This window comes from Scardinius erythrophthalmus (assembly GCF_964197995.2).
Source record: "Scardinius erythrophthalmus genome assembly, chromosome: 19".
Lineage (NCBI taxonomy): Eukaryota > Metazoa > Chordata > Actinopteri > Cypriniformes > Leuciscidae > Scardinius > Scardinius erythrophthalmus.
The window spans coordinates 2,051,416-2,069,367 of record NC_138239.1 but is presented as its reverse complement, the minus strand read 5'-3'; positions in this window follow the sequence as shown (position 1 = coordinate 2,069,367).

Here is a 17,952-nt window from a genome sequence, read left to right as displayed (position 1 = left end):
CAAACAACTCATTGGATAACTTTGGGCTGCATATAAAGAAACAAAGTGCATGTGCCATGGATACATAAAATGGAATCACCTCCGCACGGCCAATAAGGAAATTATTTTAATCAAACCATATTGTACAAAAAAAAAAAGCTAGTTATTAATAACGCATCAATGTTTTTGCAAAAAAACAAAAACATTTTTACTATTACAGTAATAGTAAACATATTTAATATTAGGCTAACTGTTTCAAATTACATCATTGTTGTTTGAGCTGCGGGCGCTAAAACTGTAGAGAACGAACGTTAAACTGAATTGCTTTGATAGAAGGTTAATCAACTCAAAAGTTGCTGAAGAATGCAACTAAACCATAAAATTGACAACTTTTTATTACAATAGTGTATACAATTATAATAATATGACAGTCCCAATTATAGCTTTTAATGTTTTGCATTGCTGTTTGATCTTGCGCGATGAAGCTGAAGAGAACTAACACTGGGAAACTGAAGAACTTTTCTAGCAGGTTGTTTAAATCAACGAAACGCATCCTGAGATTAATCAGATATTTACAGTATATTTCATAAACTTAATATTATGACTATTATGATGGCACAAAATGACGTGAATGCACAAGCGAACTTAACTGTGTTGGTCAGAACATGTAATCCCTGTTTTGGACGCGCTATTTCCACAATAATGCGCTGAAACACGGCAACTAAACCCATGGAATTCATAACGTTTTATTACAATAGTATTCTCATTATAATGGCATGTCCTAATTATAGTTATAAATGATAAATGTTATAAGTTGATCACCAGTAGGCCTACAATTAAGCGCTTACTGCATCATTCATTAACTCAAAGTCAAACAAACGCATCCTATATTAGATTAATCAGATATATACACGCAAAATATTACAACTTACAATGACACAAAATGTTGCGAATGCTCAAGCGAACTTGACTGTGTTTGTCATGAAGGCTTTTTTCCATAGATGCACTCTTTCTGCCACAACATGCTCGTTAAGCCGAAACACACCGGCAAACAAGAATCCACCACATTCTTTCACAGGCGTGCTCTTATTATAATGTTATGAAGTCTATGTGACAGATTTGTGCTTCACATGTTGCACTTAACTGTATCTTCCTTTTCGAAGTGATTCCAATCATTCAAAACCATCATGGTGAACAGCGCGCATCTCTCAGATGAAGTAAACAATCTATCTAAGTAATTATATATCGGCCTTGATATATCGGCCTAATTTTCTTATCAGATCGATAACGATAACATTAAATGCCGATATTGATATGTGGTCAATATATCGTGCCTCCCCACTGATTATTATTAGCAGTTCCATCTTCGGGATCTCTTTTAAACAGAAACACTAGTAGCTTTACTCGTGGATATGGAAAATTAAAATTTTATTGACTTGATTGACATTTTGGCGATATGAACTTATTTATATTAGAATGATGCATCAGGTACACTCTCTCTAAACTTGATGCTACTCTCCAAACATTTTGGTTTACTGTGTGCAAAACAATAAGCAGTAAGCACCAACCAATAATAGTGATTTTGGACTTAAGAAAGCTGATAAAAACTATATTTTCTTAGGGCCAATAGCAAATCATAACCTCCAATGTGTACCAATATCCAGCTCTTCTGAGGTCAAGAGATTTGTCATGATGGAACAGAGATAAGTGACAATTTTTTGCGTGAACTATCCCATAAACGTTCCTTTATTTTTTTAATTGTGAGTACCTTTTCCATGTTTTTGAACCGTAGAACTCCAAGTAATGCAGATCCATTGTTTTCCAGTCGTGATTTATTGAAGGCCTCGCTGGGAATCTTTACAGACCAGGGGATGTCTGTCTGCAGGTCACTTTGACAATCAGTAACCTGTGAAAAGAAATAGCATAATAAATGAGAAATAATACCTTGTTTTATTGTTTCTCAAGTCTTACATTTATGCTGCCCGGATCTGAAGAGTAACATGTGTCTCTGGCTTCTGTGTTCTTGTCTTGTATGTGAATAAGGCCAATAACATTCTCCATGACAATGGGTTTGTTGCTTATATTGTTGTTTCTCATCTCTTCCATCTTAGACTTCAGATTGTCCAAGGCGTCTCTGCAAAATTGAAAAATCACTCTGTATTCTGTAATGAAAGTTTTTATTTTAAGTCACTGGTAACCATACACTTACGATGCTTTTGAGGAACTAATAGATCCATCCTTGTTTTTTAGATCATCTGTAGTTGGATTGTTAGTTGTCACAGGTAGTGTGAAACTGGTAGTTGTTTTTTTAATGGTGGTGTGTGACGGTGATGTGAAACTTGATTTTGGATTGTCAGTAGTAGTGTGTGACGGTGATGTGAAACTTGATGTTGGTTTGTCAGTAGTAGTGTGGGACGGTGATGTGAAACTTGATGTTGATTTGTCAGTAGTAGTGTGGGACGGTGATGTGAAACTTGATGTTGGTTTGTCAGTAGTAGTGTGTGACAGTGATGTGAAAGTTGATGTTGGTTTGTCAGTAGTAGTGTGTGACGGTGATGTGAAACTTGATGTTGATTTGTCAGTAGTAGTGTGTGACAGTGATGTGAAACTTGATGTTGATTTGTCAGTAGTAGTGTGTGACGGTGATGTGAAACTTGATGTTGATTTGTCAGTAGTAGTGTGGGACGGTGATGTGAAACTTGATGTTGGTTTGTCAGTAGTAGTGTGTGACGGTGATGTGAAACTTGATGTTGATTTGTCAGTAGTAGTGTGGGACGGTGATGTGAAACTTGATGTTGATTTGTCAGTAGTAGTGTGTGACAGTGATGTGAAAGTTGATGTTGATTTGTCAGTAGTAGTGTGTGACGGTGATGTGAAACTTGATGTTGATTTGTCAGTAGTAGTGTGTGACGGTGATGTGAAACTTGATGTTGATTTGTCAGTAGTAGTGTGTGACAGTGATGTGAAACTTGATGTTGATTTGTCAGTAGTAGTGTGTGACGGTGATGTGAAACTTGATGTTGATTTGTCAGTAGTAGTGTGTGACGGTGATGTGAAACTTGATGTTGGTTTGTCAGTAGTAGTGTGTGACGGTGATGTGAAACTTGATGTTGGTTTGTCAGTAGTAGTGTGTGACGGTGATGTGAAACTTGATGTTGATTTGTCAGTAGTAGTGTGTGACGGTGATGTGAAACTTGATGTTGATTTGTCAGTAGTAGTGTGGGACGGTGATGTGAAACTTGATGTTGGTTTGTCAGTAGTAGTGTGTGACAGTGATGTGAAAGTTGATGTTGGTTTGTCAGTAGTAGTGTGTGACGGTGATGTGAAACTTGATGTTGATTTGTCAGTAGTAGTGTGTGACGGTGATGTGAAACTTGATGTTGATTTGTCAGTAGTAGTGTGTGACGGTGATGTGAAACTTGATGTTGGTTTGTCAGTAGTAGTGTGTGACGGTGATGTGAAACTTGATGTTGATTTGTCAGTAGTAGTGTGTGACGGTGATGTGAAACTTGATGTTGATTTGTCAGTAGTAGTGTGGGACGGTGATGTGAAACTTGATGTTGGTTTGTCAGTAGTAGTGTGTGACAGTGATGTGAAAGTTGATGTTGGTTTGTCAGTAGTAGTGTGTGACGGTGATGTGAAACTTGATGTTGATTTGTCAGTAGTAGTGTGTGACAGTGATGTGAAACTTGATGTTGATTTGTCAGTAGTAGTGTGTGACGGTGATGTGAAACTTGATGTTGATTTGTCAGTAGTAGTGTGTGACGGTGATGTGAAACTTGATGTTGGTTTGTCAGTAGTAGTGTGTGACGGTGATGTGAAACTTGATGTTGATTTGTCAGTAGTAGTGTGTGACGGTGATGTGAAACTTGATGTTGATTTGTCAGTAGTAGTGTGTGACGGTGATGTGAAACTTGATGTTGATTTGTCAGTAGTAGTGTGTGACGGTGATGTGAAACTTGATGTTGATTTGTCAGTAGTAGTGTGTGACGGTGATGTGAAACTTGATGTTGATTTGTCAGTAGTAGTGTGTGACGGTGATGTGAAACTTGATGTTGATTTGTCAGTAGTAGTGTGTGACGGTGATGTGAAACTTGATGTTGATTTGTCAGTAGTAGTGTGTGACGGTGATGTGAAACTTGATGTTGGTTTGTCAGTAGTATTGTGGGACGGTGATGTGAAACTTGATGTTGATTTGTCAGTAGTAGTGTGTGACGGTGATGTGAAACTTGATGTTGATTTGTCAGTAGTAGTGTGTGACAGTGATGTGAAACTTGATGTTGATTTGTCAGTAGTAGTGTGTGACGGTGATGTGAAACTTGATGTTGATTTGTCAGTAGTAGTGTGTGACGGTGATGTGAAACTTGATGTTGATTTGTCAGTAGTAGTGTGTGACAGTGATGTGAAACTTGATGTTGATTTGTCAGTAGTAGTGTGTGACGGTGATGTGAAACTTGATGTTGGTTTGTCAGTAGTAGTGTGGGACGGTGATGTGAAACTTGATGTTGATTTGTCAGTAGTAGTGTGTGACGGTGATGTGAAACTTGATGTTGGTTTGTCAGTAGTAGTGTGGGACAGTGATGTGAAACTTGATGTTGATTTGTCAGTAGTAGTGTGGGACGGTGATGTGAAACTTGATGTTGGTTTGTCAGTAGTAGTGTGGGACGGTGATGTGAAACTTGATGTTGATTTGTCAGTAGTAGTGTGGGACGGTGATGTGAAACTTGATGTTGATTTGTCAGTAGTAGTGTGTGACGGTGATGTGAAACTTGATGTTGATTTGTCAGTAGTAGTGTGTGACGGTGATGTGAAACTTGATGTTGATTTGTCAGTAGTAGTGTGTGACGGTGATGTGAAACTTGATGTTGATTTGTCAGTAGTAGTGTGGGACGGTGATGTGAAACTTGATGTTGATTTGTCAGTAGTAGTGTGTGACGGTGATGTGAAACTTGATGTTGATTTGTCAGTAGTAGTGTGTGACGGTGATGTGAAACTTGATGTTGATTTGTCAGTAGTAGTGTGGGACGGTGATGTGAAACTTGATGTTGATTTGTCAGTAGTAGTGTGGGACGGTGATGTGAAACTTGATGTTGATTTGTCAGTAGTAGTGTGTGACAGTGATGCGAAACTTAATGTTGATTTGTTAGTGTAAGTGGGTGACAGTGGTGTGACAGTAGTTGATGTTTCCTTAACACAGATGACACACCTCCATTTACACCCTTCAAAACGCAGAACGTATTTACTAGTTTCTTCCCCTTCAACACAAAGAAATAAGAGATGGGTTTAAATGATACATATATGCATTTGTAAAGTGATGTAATATATTGTGTGTGTGTGTTTTTTTTTTTAAATAAACCTATAGGTGTATTGTAATTTCAGCATGCATATTCATCACAGTTAACATTGGCCTGTTCATTATTGACACTCTCCAATCATGAATGACTAAAGAGGCATACAATAAAAATGACTACTGAGAATTTGAGCAGATTTCGTACATTTGTCTGTTCATTTGGTTTATGGTCAAGAAATAAATGCTTCTCAGACTCCCAGCACTGATCTCCCTCATTAGACACACCTACCTTGATTCAACTCATCAGATCATGGAGACTGCAAGACCTGATTTGGTGTGTCTGATGAGGGAGGCATCCAAAATCTGCAGTGCTGGGGGTCACCAGAACAGGCTTGAGAAAGTCATTGTAAGTGAGAGCTGGTGTACGTGAAGAATTTGTACACTAACAACTTATATTTTTACTAATAAATATGGTTACTTTTTATATGTTGTATGATAATTATCTTGATTTTTAAATCAAAGTTTAATGGGTGAATTGAAACAACTGAAAAAGAGGTTTATAAATCAAAAAGCATGTTATAAGACATACTAACTCTTACTGCATTTATCTTTGTCATCTGGAGCATTTGCACATCTGTCTTCAGGATCAACAGAAATGTTCAGACAACCTCAAGAGACCATAACAACACATTATTCAACACAATTATCAAACCGTACAGTATATGAATTCAAGTAAATTAGAAATGCACTGATTGCAATTTTTTTTTGGCCTATTCCAATTTCAGATTTGTTTTGTTAGTGTGACCTGCCGATACTGATTTTTGCCGATTCCGATTTTCTAAGAACTGTAATTGACAGTACTGTATATACAAACAAAAATCTACTTTTCTTCTATGCTTAATTTTATTTTCATAAAAAAAACATGTAAAAATTCAGTAATAAAATAAGAAAAAATTACAAAATTTCAAACAGCACAAATAAATAAAATAGAATAAAGAAAGATAGCCTATGAAATAAACAGGGCTTTAAGTTTTTCAGGTGGGTCTAACAGTAGGTTATTATTCAGGTAAACAATACTATAGAAATTTAAGTAATCAAATGTAAAATCAATCAAATGTAAAATAACGAATCAAATGAGCTCACTGACACTGTAACATCCTACATCAGCTTCTGTGAGGACATGTGTGTTCCCAGCAGGTCTTATTTTACATATAATAATGATAAGCCATGGTTCACTGCAAAACTCAAACAGCTTCACCAGGCCAAAGAGGATGCCTACAGGAGCGAGGACAACGCCTTGTACAAACAGGCCAAAAACACACTGACAAGGGAGATCAGAGAAGCTAAGTTTTCAGTCTCACCAGTCTTTGCTATACAGCTGTCAATCAGATCACTGGAGCTGCTTGTAGTCCCTGCCTGCTTCAAACACTCCACCACTATCCCTGTACCCAAGAAACCTAAAATCACTGGACTAAATGACTACTAGGCATGTGCCGGTATTCGGTAATGCGATAAATCGCGGTAATGAATATGCACGATATTGTTATCGTGGGCACTTCAAAATACCGTGAAAAATAATAGATCAGAATTTATATTTATAGAACGCGTATTCGCTTATTTTCCATCAACCGCTTAAACAAACACTGCGTATATGCTGCGCGAAACACGTGCGCCCTCTGATGTAAACAATCCCCACATGTATAGCACTGTGTGCATGCGACGCAGTGCGCACTCTAGTCTAATGTAAACAATCCTCACATGGAGAAGAAGCACGGCGGAAGGAGGAACGCTGCCGACGATTTATCCCCCTTCTAAAAGCAGAGCTGTCAATACGCATTCAGCGTGAGACTCACGCAATTTAAACGCTCTCGCGCCACATGCAGTTTCTCACGCAGAGAAAAATCGCGGAGCAAAGAGGACACGGAGACCGACAGACTAGACAGAGCAGGTTATTATTGTATGAAAACAATTCTCAGCTCTCATGTTCTGTCCATTTTATTACGAAATTCAGACAATAAATACTGTTTTGGTGCTTGTAAATGTGACTTGACAGATCACTGTAGCGCCTCAGTTCAAGTAAACCGATCATCTGTTACTTTTTATTTAAAGATACAGTAGGCTACAACTTACCTAAAGGTATATATGCCTCATACATAATATCGATCATTCAGTGTTTTTCAACCACGGAAAGAGGTCAATAAAACTGCAGGTGAACAATTATGTCACAGAACTTACATTTACCTCAGGAAAGCCATTTAATGACCAACACGTTAGTTGACTAGAAAAAAATAGATATAGAGAGGAGTATTTTGCTAAATATGTGCACTATATTACATTTGTATTATATTTTTACTTGTGTCATAATTGTTATTATAATGAAAACCAAATTATATTTAATTTATTAGTTCATTTTTAACCTTTAATAATACCAGCAGACAGGGCTCTCTGTATGTTTACAGCATTATGTGAGATATATTTTTTCTTGAGAAAAATTAACGTCTATCTACTGTAGCCTACCTAATAATTATCCAAAAAGTCAATACTGAATCAAGATTGAAATCAAATCCCAAGAATTGAAAGCGTGAAAATTGTGTAAAATTCTATTTAGTTACCAAATGTTTTGACAATCACTATTGTAATGCAAGTAGTTTTTTTTCTACATCCCCCCCACCAATCCATCCATTTCTCTTGAGCAATTAAAATATCGTGATAATACTGTATACCGTGGTAAAAGCTCAATCAATTAATCGCAGCATGAAAAGTTGATACCGGCACATGCCTAATGACTACAGACCTGTTGCTTTGACGTCTGTGGTTATGAAGTCATTTGAGAGACTTCGGGTTTAAGGGGTTAAAGGACAAGTCCGGTATTTTACACTTAAAGCCCTGTTTACAGATTGTTTCTGATGAAATAGAACGGTTAAGATTAAAATTTGGACACATGCTGCTGTCCCGAGAATTTTAGGTTTCTTTCGCTTTCCCCAAAACCTCTAGAATGGGTGTATAGGTGCACTCGAACAATCCTTCATAAAACGCATTAAACTTTCGTTTACAAAGACGTGAAACTCACCGAGTGGTCAGGGGTGTTCACTGATATGCTCACACAAAAATCGCTGCAAAAGATGCTTTCCAACAGGTTTTATCGTAGTTTTTGTCCAACTCCATTGACTTGTATTGGGTGAGCTGTGTGAGGTACGGTATTACTCCGCCGCTGCTTCTTCTGTGTATTCAATGAAATGCCAGTGGTTTGCTTGCATTTGGCAAAGGTGCATTATTGCCACCAACTGGGCTGGAGTGTCTATTATTCAAGCTCTCAACGGAAGAATCTACGGGTGTGAGACGTTTGGAAAAATAGGTCCACAGTTTTACAACGAATGGTAAAACACCTGTTGGAAAGCATCTTTTGCAGCGATGTTTGTGTGAGCATATCAGTGAACACCCCTGACCACTCGGTGAGTTTCTCGTCTTTGTAAACGAAAGTTTAATGCGTTTTATGAAGGATTGTTCGAGTGCACCTATACACCCATTCTAGAGGTTTTGGGGAAAGCGAAAGAAACCTAAAATTCTCGGGACAGCAGCATGTGTCTATTTCATCAGAAACAATCTGTAAACAGGGCTTTAAGTGTAAAATACCGAACTTACCCTTTAATATTCATTCAAATTCACTCCATTCAAACAGCTTGTTTGGTTGATTATTTTAGCCTTAAAGGATCAGTAGTTTTTGAAAAACACTTTTGAAAACTGTCAGACCGACTACCAAAACACACTTGTAACCAATCAGCAGTAAGGGGCGTATGGCGTCAAATGGTGGACAAAACAGCGCAAGCGCATAAACACAGCGTGCAAGGGAATTACAACAGTGTGAGCAACGTGACAAAGCTCGCACGTAAAATGTAAACATGCAGAACTCTCAAATCCCAAACTGGAGGACAAAAAATTAACAGATTTGAACACACGCTCGAGTTCTTTTCTACACGCGCGCGCAGATTTGAACACGCGCAGCTGAAATCTTTACGCACACGAGTCAGTTTTAACACTTTAAGGGGCGGGGCTCAGACCTTGCTGTTAAAGGTCCCGTTCTTCGTGATCCCATGTTTCAAACTTTAGTTAGTGTGTAATGTTGCTGTTAGAGTATAAATAATATCTGTAAAATTATAAAGCTCAAAGTTCAATGCCAAGCGAGATATTTTATTTAACAGAAGTTGACTACATCGAACGGCCCGTTTGGACTACATCCCTCTACTTCCTTCTTTAATGACGTCATTAAAACCGTGTTTTGACTAACCTCCGCCCACAGGAATGCTCCCTCAACTCTACCGAAATTCGTTTATGTACTTGCGCACTTCTTATAACTTACTGTGTTTACTCAGCTCTTACGGTGATTTTCTGAAGTAAAACTGACGCTTCATCTTTTGTGTGATGTACAATAAACTTTATTAAACTCATCAGTATATGTTTGATCATCATTCAGACAGCAGACTTGTAGGCTATTAATAAATAATGGATACATACAAGCAGATGACAAATACGTTATAATAACCGTAATTAAACTACTAAACTATACCTGTTTCATCTCTATACAGCACTCTGACTCTGTAGGCATTATTGTCCGACTCGAAATGAACACCGTTACTGAGAGTTTCTGATATTATCATCATTCCGTGGCGTGAGATGAAATTGTCCTGAGTGACTGTGCGCGAGCTCATGAAGCTCCACCCCCTGTGTCGTCCAGCAGCAGCTCATTTGCATTTAAAGGGCACACACTAAAACAGCGCGTTTTTCTGAGCCCCAAAAAATGACAATTTAAACATGCTGTAAAAAATTATCTGTTGGGTATTTTGAGCTGAAACTTCACATACACACTCTGGGGACATCAGAGACTTATTTTACATCTTGTGAAAAGGGGCATAATACGGGACCTTTAACAAATGCCATATCGCAGCTTCTCTGAAAATCTTTTGATTGGTTGCTATGCCGTGAATGATGTCCTCCTGTTGCGATTGGCTGTTGGCTCTCTCCGAACGAAGACACTCAAAACAGAAAGCGGGATGACAGACCTTAACCTGTTAACCGTTGCCAGTGCGCGGGCAACGGTTCAATAATATACGGTTCAATAATATTTCAATAATATTTATTGAATTTATACCCAAATGCGTCGATGTAATCATTATGAGCGCTTAGATACTCTGATACTGTGTTTTCAATTCATACCAATAGCCTGAGGGCGCTATTATGCACAATAATAGTCCATATATGGAACATGAAGAAGAGCCATGATCATGTGACATTCCAGGACGTCACTGATACACACAAAGCTAACAAGAGATCGCGCTGTATCATGCAGATAAAGATGTTTTGAAGACAATTAACATGTTTGCAATGATATTTGAGTTACCTGTGTTTTTCAAGCCATGCCAGGTATTTCCATAATAATAGATTATATTTATAATGTAATGCTAATCTATATAGACTATCATTGTGCAGAATGCTATACCAATAGTATATTTTCTGTCTGATTTTTTTAACTGAAGCCAAATTAGATCACAGAAGATTATTTAAAATACTCACTTGCGTTATAAAGTAAGTTTGGAGCACAAACATGGTTTTAATCTCATAAATTGTCGTGTATTGATGGTGTGCTAAGCTAACATGCTAGCTAGCCCTAGGTGCACCTGCCACCTAGAAGTTATACTTTTATGATTTTTTGAATGCTTACTGAAATGTTACTTTATTCAACAAATGCATTTGATACAGTTTAAAATGTGAGGTAAAATGTTTAGACGTGGTTTTAGCTGTAGTGCATTTCTAGATTGCTACAGTGCCAACTTCAATTTTATTTTCATAAGGATGTTTCATAAAAAATAATTTCTAATAACTTTACAAAACTTTGAAGCTATTTATAACATTTTTTTTCATTATGACAATAATTAATTCTACATTTACAATAAACTGCCAGGTGTCAGCTTTCAAATGAGATCATACTTGTGCTTTTAGTACAAAGGGTTCATGAACTGTATCTGTTTCAGTTTGGGTATGTCATTTCTGGGGATTTTTCAAAAGTTGCAGCTTAACAGGTTAAGAAGTTTTTTTACGTTTTCTTTCAAAGTTATACACGTGTTTATATGTTAAAGGGGTCATGACATGAGAAACCAAATTTGCCTTGATATTTTGGTATATAAGAGGTCTTTGTACCATTAAAACGTCCTGCAAGTTTCATAGCTTAAGACGTCCTCCCAGAGCCGGCCCAGCCACTAAACAACCTTTGCAATTGCAAAGGGCCCCGTGGCCAGCAGAGGGCCCCCTAAAGTCACTGCTAGAGAAAAAAATTCACACATAAAAAGTAACATAAAATAAATAAATACAAATAAATGGGCCTACAACGCTCTTTATCAGGCATCATGATAAGCACAGTTGTTATTTATTTATTTTTTATAGCGATTAACAATTTTCCCGCGACCGCGAGTCTTGACCCTGAAATGACCCTATGATGTCACTCGTTGTCAGTCAGTCAGTTAGTCGTGACTTTGACGTCGAGCGTTGACGATGTCTGAGAAAAAAAGAAAATATCTTTCTGGAAATGAAAAACTTAAGAAGAAAAGACTGGAGGAAGAGAAGAAACAAGAAGAAAAAGGTATGTAAGCCTAATTGTCCAATACCTGTATGGATAACGTTAATAATCTGTATCTGCACAAAGTCGATCACTTTTAAAATACATGCTGCCAGTGAACAAAGCACTAGCTGTTGGTGAGTATAAAGGGGTTGTAAAAATGATAACCTTCTGCATTTTAAAAATTAATTTTACTTTTATATATAATTATTTTCTTTTCTTTTTTCATTGCAGCTCCATCAATTCCTAGTTCACAAGTAGCTGACAATGTTGTGTTTTATTTATAGAGATAGATAATATTCCCCAGTGGTTGTAATGTCCTGTCCTTTGCTCATACATGAAATTTGTCATGAGGTGGGTTTGTAGTAGCTGTTTTATTGAGCAAAGCTGCTAATGTTGAAAATACAATTTATCTAAAGTAACTTTAAAAGAAAATGGCAGATTGCATTTTTAAATCTTCCAGGTTTGATGCTAGGGACACGGGTCATTTCAGTTCAGTCAGTCAATTACATTTTTTTTTTTTTTTTTTTTTTTTTAGCAGGTCCATCCATCCCTACCTCCAGCTCTAGTGTCACACAAGAAGCTGACAATGCTGGTAAGTTCTGTCTTTTATTTTAAACTAGATTTGAATAGTTCTATTGAAATGTTATTATTGTTATTATTATTATTTTTGTTACTATTGATCTTGTTTGTGGTGTTTTAGATGTTATTGTTTTGTTTATTTGAAAGATTCTAACATTTGAATGTTCTATTTATTATTTTATATATTATTTTATTTAAATGTTATTTTATTTGCTCTATTTAATTTAAATTATATATATGCTTGTGCCTCTTAAACTGTTGTCAATAAAAGATTGGTTTGGTCAGAGAAAATCACTTTATCAGTCTTTTTATTCAGCAAGTTCATCAATGTGTGTTCAGCTTGCACTTATAATAATAAAAATAATAAATCATTACATTTATATAGCGCTTTTCTAGGCACTCAAAGCACTCTACATAGAAGGGGGAATCTCCTCAACACTTCTGCTCAGCTCAGTGGTATCACTGTTTTTTTCTGTTAGACATCAAACATAGTAGATATAATAATAATAATAATAATATGTACCGTATAGTTATTAGGTAGTCATTGCTTTTCTTTAGGCCTTACTTAAAATGGTCAAAGGGGCCTCTAACCAAATTTTGCATAGGGCCCCCAAAGGTCTAGGGCCGGCTCTGCGTCCTCCCCATTATAAACGAAGCATTTATTTAATCAAGCTCTAAATACAGCTCGTTCTGGATCCATGGTATGAAGTGACGTCACGGTACGAAGTGACGTAGCAGTCGTTTGCATATGACCGCTTCCAGCGTAGACAACTACGCTTCAAGCGCAAGATAACTAGCCTCATTTCATCATCGCATCTGTCACTCGCTTCACATGTGTTCAGTCGACGTGCAGCGAGTGGGTCTGTTTACAAGAAGATTGCGATGTCACGAAACGCAGATGTTGACAAACGCTGTGGACAAACAACATGTTTGAATAATATACGCTGCTGAAAGATCCAGATGTCAAGTCAAGTCATCTTCATTTATATAGCGCTTTTAACAATGTAGATTGTCTCAAAGCAGCTTTACAGAGATAAGCGTATAATTTAAGGTAACAGAGATTGTTTCGGCTTTAAGCAGAGTTAAGTTATTTCCATCTAAAGTTAGTTTTAATTGATTTGCTTCCGTCGCAATGATCATTTGTTATTAAATTAGGGGCCGCTAAGACGACACCATTCCCTCTACACAGACTTTAAACACGAACCTGTGAGAAACGCTGATGGCGTTCACATGAGCATTTAGAATGGGTTCTATAGTTATGTGCGTTTAAATATACGCAGGTTTGGAATTCCCTACAAGCCAAGCCTAAACAAAATACTTGTCTTTCCTTATAAATTTTGATAAGGAATTTGATAAGGAATTTTATTTTATTTGTTGCTTTGGGGTAGGACCGCGAGACGAATTTTCCCGACAACGCCTTATCTGTAGAGTGGTAGTGGGATCCTCCATAGGGAGAGACTAGTTGGCACTTCAGCACTGCGTTGTCATCGGTCCAGGTGAAGGTCCTTCGTCAGATCTGGATACGGCCTGGATCCGGCAGGCTGCAGGAAAACCTCGGGATAAACACAGACACTAAAATTAGCGTAGATGCCATTCTTCTCATGATGTAACGAGTACATCAGGATTTTTGGGAAGTGTTCCCGGTTCCGGCTGACCTAATCTATGCAGCCTAACACTGAATTATAGAAGTCTATAATGTATTATGTGAAAGCTAGGTCAAAGAGATGTGTCTTTAATCTGGCTTTGAACTGACAGAGTGTGTCTGCTTCCCGGACAATGGTAGGAAGACTGTTCCAGAGTTTTGGTGCTAAATAGGAAAAGGATCTACCGCCAGCAGTCGATTTTGATATTCTAGGTATTATCAACTGGCCGGAATTTTGAGATCGTAATAGACGTGACGGACTATAATGCGTTAAGAGCTCGCTCAAGCACTGCGGAGCTAAACCATTCAGTGCTTTGTAAGTAATCAGCAATATTTTAAAATTGATGCGATGTTTAATAGGGAGCCAATGCAGTTTTGACAGAACTGGGCTAATATGGTCATACTTCCTGGTTCTGGTAAGAACTCGAGCTGCTGCGTTTTGAACCAGCTGTAGTTTGTTTATTAAGCGTGCAGGGCAACCACCCAGTAGAGCATTACAATAATCTAGCCTTGAGGTCATGAACGCATGAACTAATTGTTCCGCATTTGTCAATGAGAGCATATGGCGTAATTTAGATATATTTTTAAGATGGAAAAATGCAGTTTTACAGATACTAGACACGTGACTTTCAAATGAAAGATTGGTATCAAAGAGCACACCCAGGTTCATAACCGACGACGAAGACTTAACAGAGCAGCCATCAAGTGTTAGACAGTATTCTAGATTATTACGTGAGGAAGTTTTTTGTCCAATAATTAGAAACTCTGTTTTTTCAGAATTTAGAAGTAGGAAATTACAAGTCATCCAATTTTTTATATCCGCTATGCATTCCGTTAATTTTGTGAATTGATAAGTTTCGTTAGGTTTTGACGAAATATAGAGCTGAGTATCATCGGCATAACAGTGAAAGCTAATGCCATGTTTCCTAATGATATCTCCTAAGGGTAGCATGTACAGAGTGAACAGCAGCGGTCCTAGTACTGAGCCTTGTGGTACGCCATACTGAACTTGTGATCGATGAGACATCTCATCATTTACTACTACAAACTGATAACGGTCAGATAAGTATGATTTAAACCATGCTAGTGCATTTCCCGTAATGCCAACATAATGTTCTAATCTATTTAAAAGAACGTTGTGGTCGATGGTGTCAAATGCAGCACTAAGATCGAGTAACACTAATAGAGAGATACAACCACGATCGGATGATAAGAGCAAATCATTTGTGACTCTAACGAGAGCTGTTTCGGTACTATGGTACGGTCTAAATCCGGACTGGAAATCCTCGCAGATATCATTTCTTTCAAGAAAGGAACACAGTTGTGAGGATACTGCCTTTTCTAATATCTTTGACAGAAAAGGTAGATTCGAGATCGGCCTGTAATTGACTAATTCTGAAGGATCAAGTTGCGTTTTTTTAACAAGCGGTTTAATCATAGCCAGCTTAAAGTTTTTTGGTACGTATCCTAGAGACAAAGACGAATTAATGATATTAACCCTCTATGGTACGGTGTTGCCTCCAGGCAACATAGTCTATTTTAGCTTTTTATAATAAAAACTTAATAAAATTTAATTGGTCAATGCTCTCTAAGGGGAGGGGAACTCAAATACTAACTGTTGAAAATGCAAAAGAGTGGTCACATGACCCACAGGGGTCCATTTTGGTCCCTCTTCAGCACACGGGCACATGTCACATGGCTCCATATTTTCTCCACTGAAAAGGGCATTTTTCACTCATTTCTGTCTAGATAATCAGTTACAAAAAATCTGAGTCACCTTCACTGGTAAGTAAAGAAGTATTTTCAAAAACTTTACATTATATATCATCAAATGTTTCATAGGAAATGACATAAAACTGCATGTTGCCTCGAGGCAACATTGTACCATAATGGAATAGCATAAGGCCATACCAGGCATACTAGGTTTGAATACTTGAAAGTATATTTTATTTGTAAGGAAAGAAGTTTGAATTATCTAAATGTATTTGCATTTTTGCAAACTGAAAACTCAGCATGGTTCGACGGGACATTTGGCCACTATAGTGGGAAATCGGATAAATAGTGGGTTTGTGGGACGAGGGCGTGGCTTGTGAGTGGTCAGCGGGGGCCGACTGGTCATTTGGCCACTATAGTGGGTAATCGGACAAATAGTGGGTTCGTGGGACGGGGCATGGCTTGGGACCGGTCGGGGGGTCAACGGGACATTTGGCCACTATAGTGGGCAATCGGACAAATAGTTGGTTCGTGGGACGGGGCGTGGCTTGGGAACGGTCAGGGGGGTCAACGGGACATTTGGCCACTATAGTGGGTAATCGGACAAATAGTGGGTTTGTGGGACGGGGGCATGGCTTGGGACCGGTCAGGGGGGTCAACATAACATTTGGCCAGTATAGTGGGCCATCGGACAAATAGTGGGTTCGTGGGACGGGGGCGTGGCTTGGGACCGGTCGGGGGGTCAACGGGACATTTGGCCACTATAGTGGGCAATCGGACAAATAGTGGGTTCGTGGGATGGGGGCGTTGCTTGGGACCGGTCAGGGGGGTCAACATGACATTGGGCCACTATAGTGGGCAATCGGACAAATAGTTGGTTCGTGGGATGGGGGGCGTGGCTTGGGACCGGTCAGGGGGGTCAACGGGGCATTTGGCCACTATAGTGGGTAATCGAACAAATAGTTGGTTTGTGAGACGGGGGCGTGGCTTGTAAGTGGTCAGCAGGGGTCGAGGGGATATTTGGCCACTATAGTGGGTAATTAGACAAATAGTGGGTCCGTGTGAGGGGGGCGTGGCTTGTGATTGGTCAGCGGGGGTCGACGGGACATTTGGCCACTATAGTGGTCAATTGGACAAATAGTGGGTTAGTGGGACAGGGGCGAGTGGCGCCAAACTGAGGATGAAGGCGGTGCTACTTCTGGGGGTCTCGGATAATCGGGGGGCTCCTGTCAGGCCCCTGGGGGGGGTCAGGCCTCTCCTGACCCCACACGGGTCATTAGGTCGGCCAGGGAGGTCTTCCGCATGTTTGATCTTGCTGTTGTTGAGGCCTGGGTCCTCTACCGGAGAGACAGCAGAGTTAGGATGAGGTTATGGTGATTTTTAATGTTTTAACCTTGAAACAACACCAATTGTAATGTTTTGATATGATAACTTGATGATATGATGGTTTGTAGTACTTGCGTTCCACGATGGTACAATGTTGCCTGAGGGCAACAGCTGGATAATAAATGTTACTTTTTATTAAATATGAAATGTGTAATTCATTAAAAACTTGATAAATATGTTTGTTCAAGTGTTTAGTTAAAGAAATTGATGTTTTCAATAAATATATACATTTTTTCTTCATGAAAATGTCAAATGTTTAAATTTGTCCATTGTGGTACAATGTTGCCTTGAGGCAACAAACTTTTAATTAATAAATAAATTAAAAAAATAATGATAATGTTTATTGATATTGTTATAATGTCCATTTTTAAGCAGGAAAAACATAACAAACAATTTTTTCCTCACTGATATCATATTGCGTACCATAGAGGGTTAAGAAGAGGATCTATGACCTCTGGAAGTATTTCTTTCAGTAGCTTAGTCGGTATAGGGTCTAACACACATGTTGTAGATTTAGATGATTTAATGAGTTTAGTAAATTCTTCCTCTCCTATAGCAATGAATGAATCAAATTTTTCCTCAGGGAGACTACAATGCACTGCCTGATGTGATACTGTAGTAGACGGTTGCATAGTGATAATTTTGTCCCTGATATTATCAATCTTATAAGTGAAGAAGTTCATAAAGTCATTACTGCTGTGTTGCTTGGAAACTTCGGTGCTTGAAGCTTTATTTTTCGTTAGTTTAGCCACT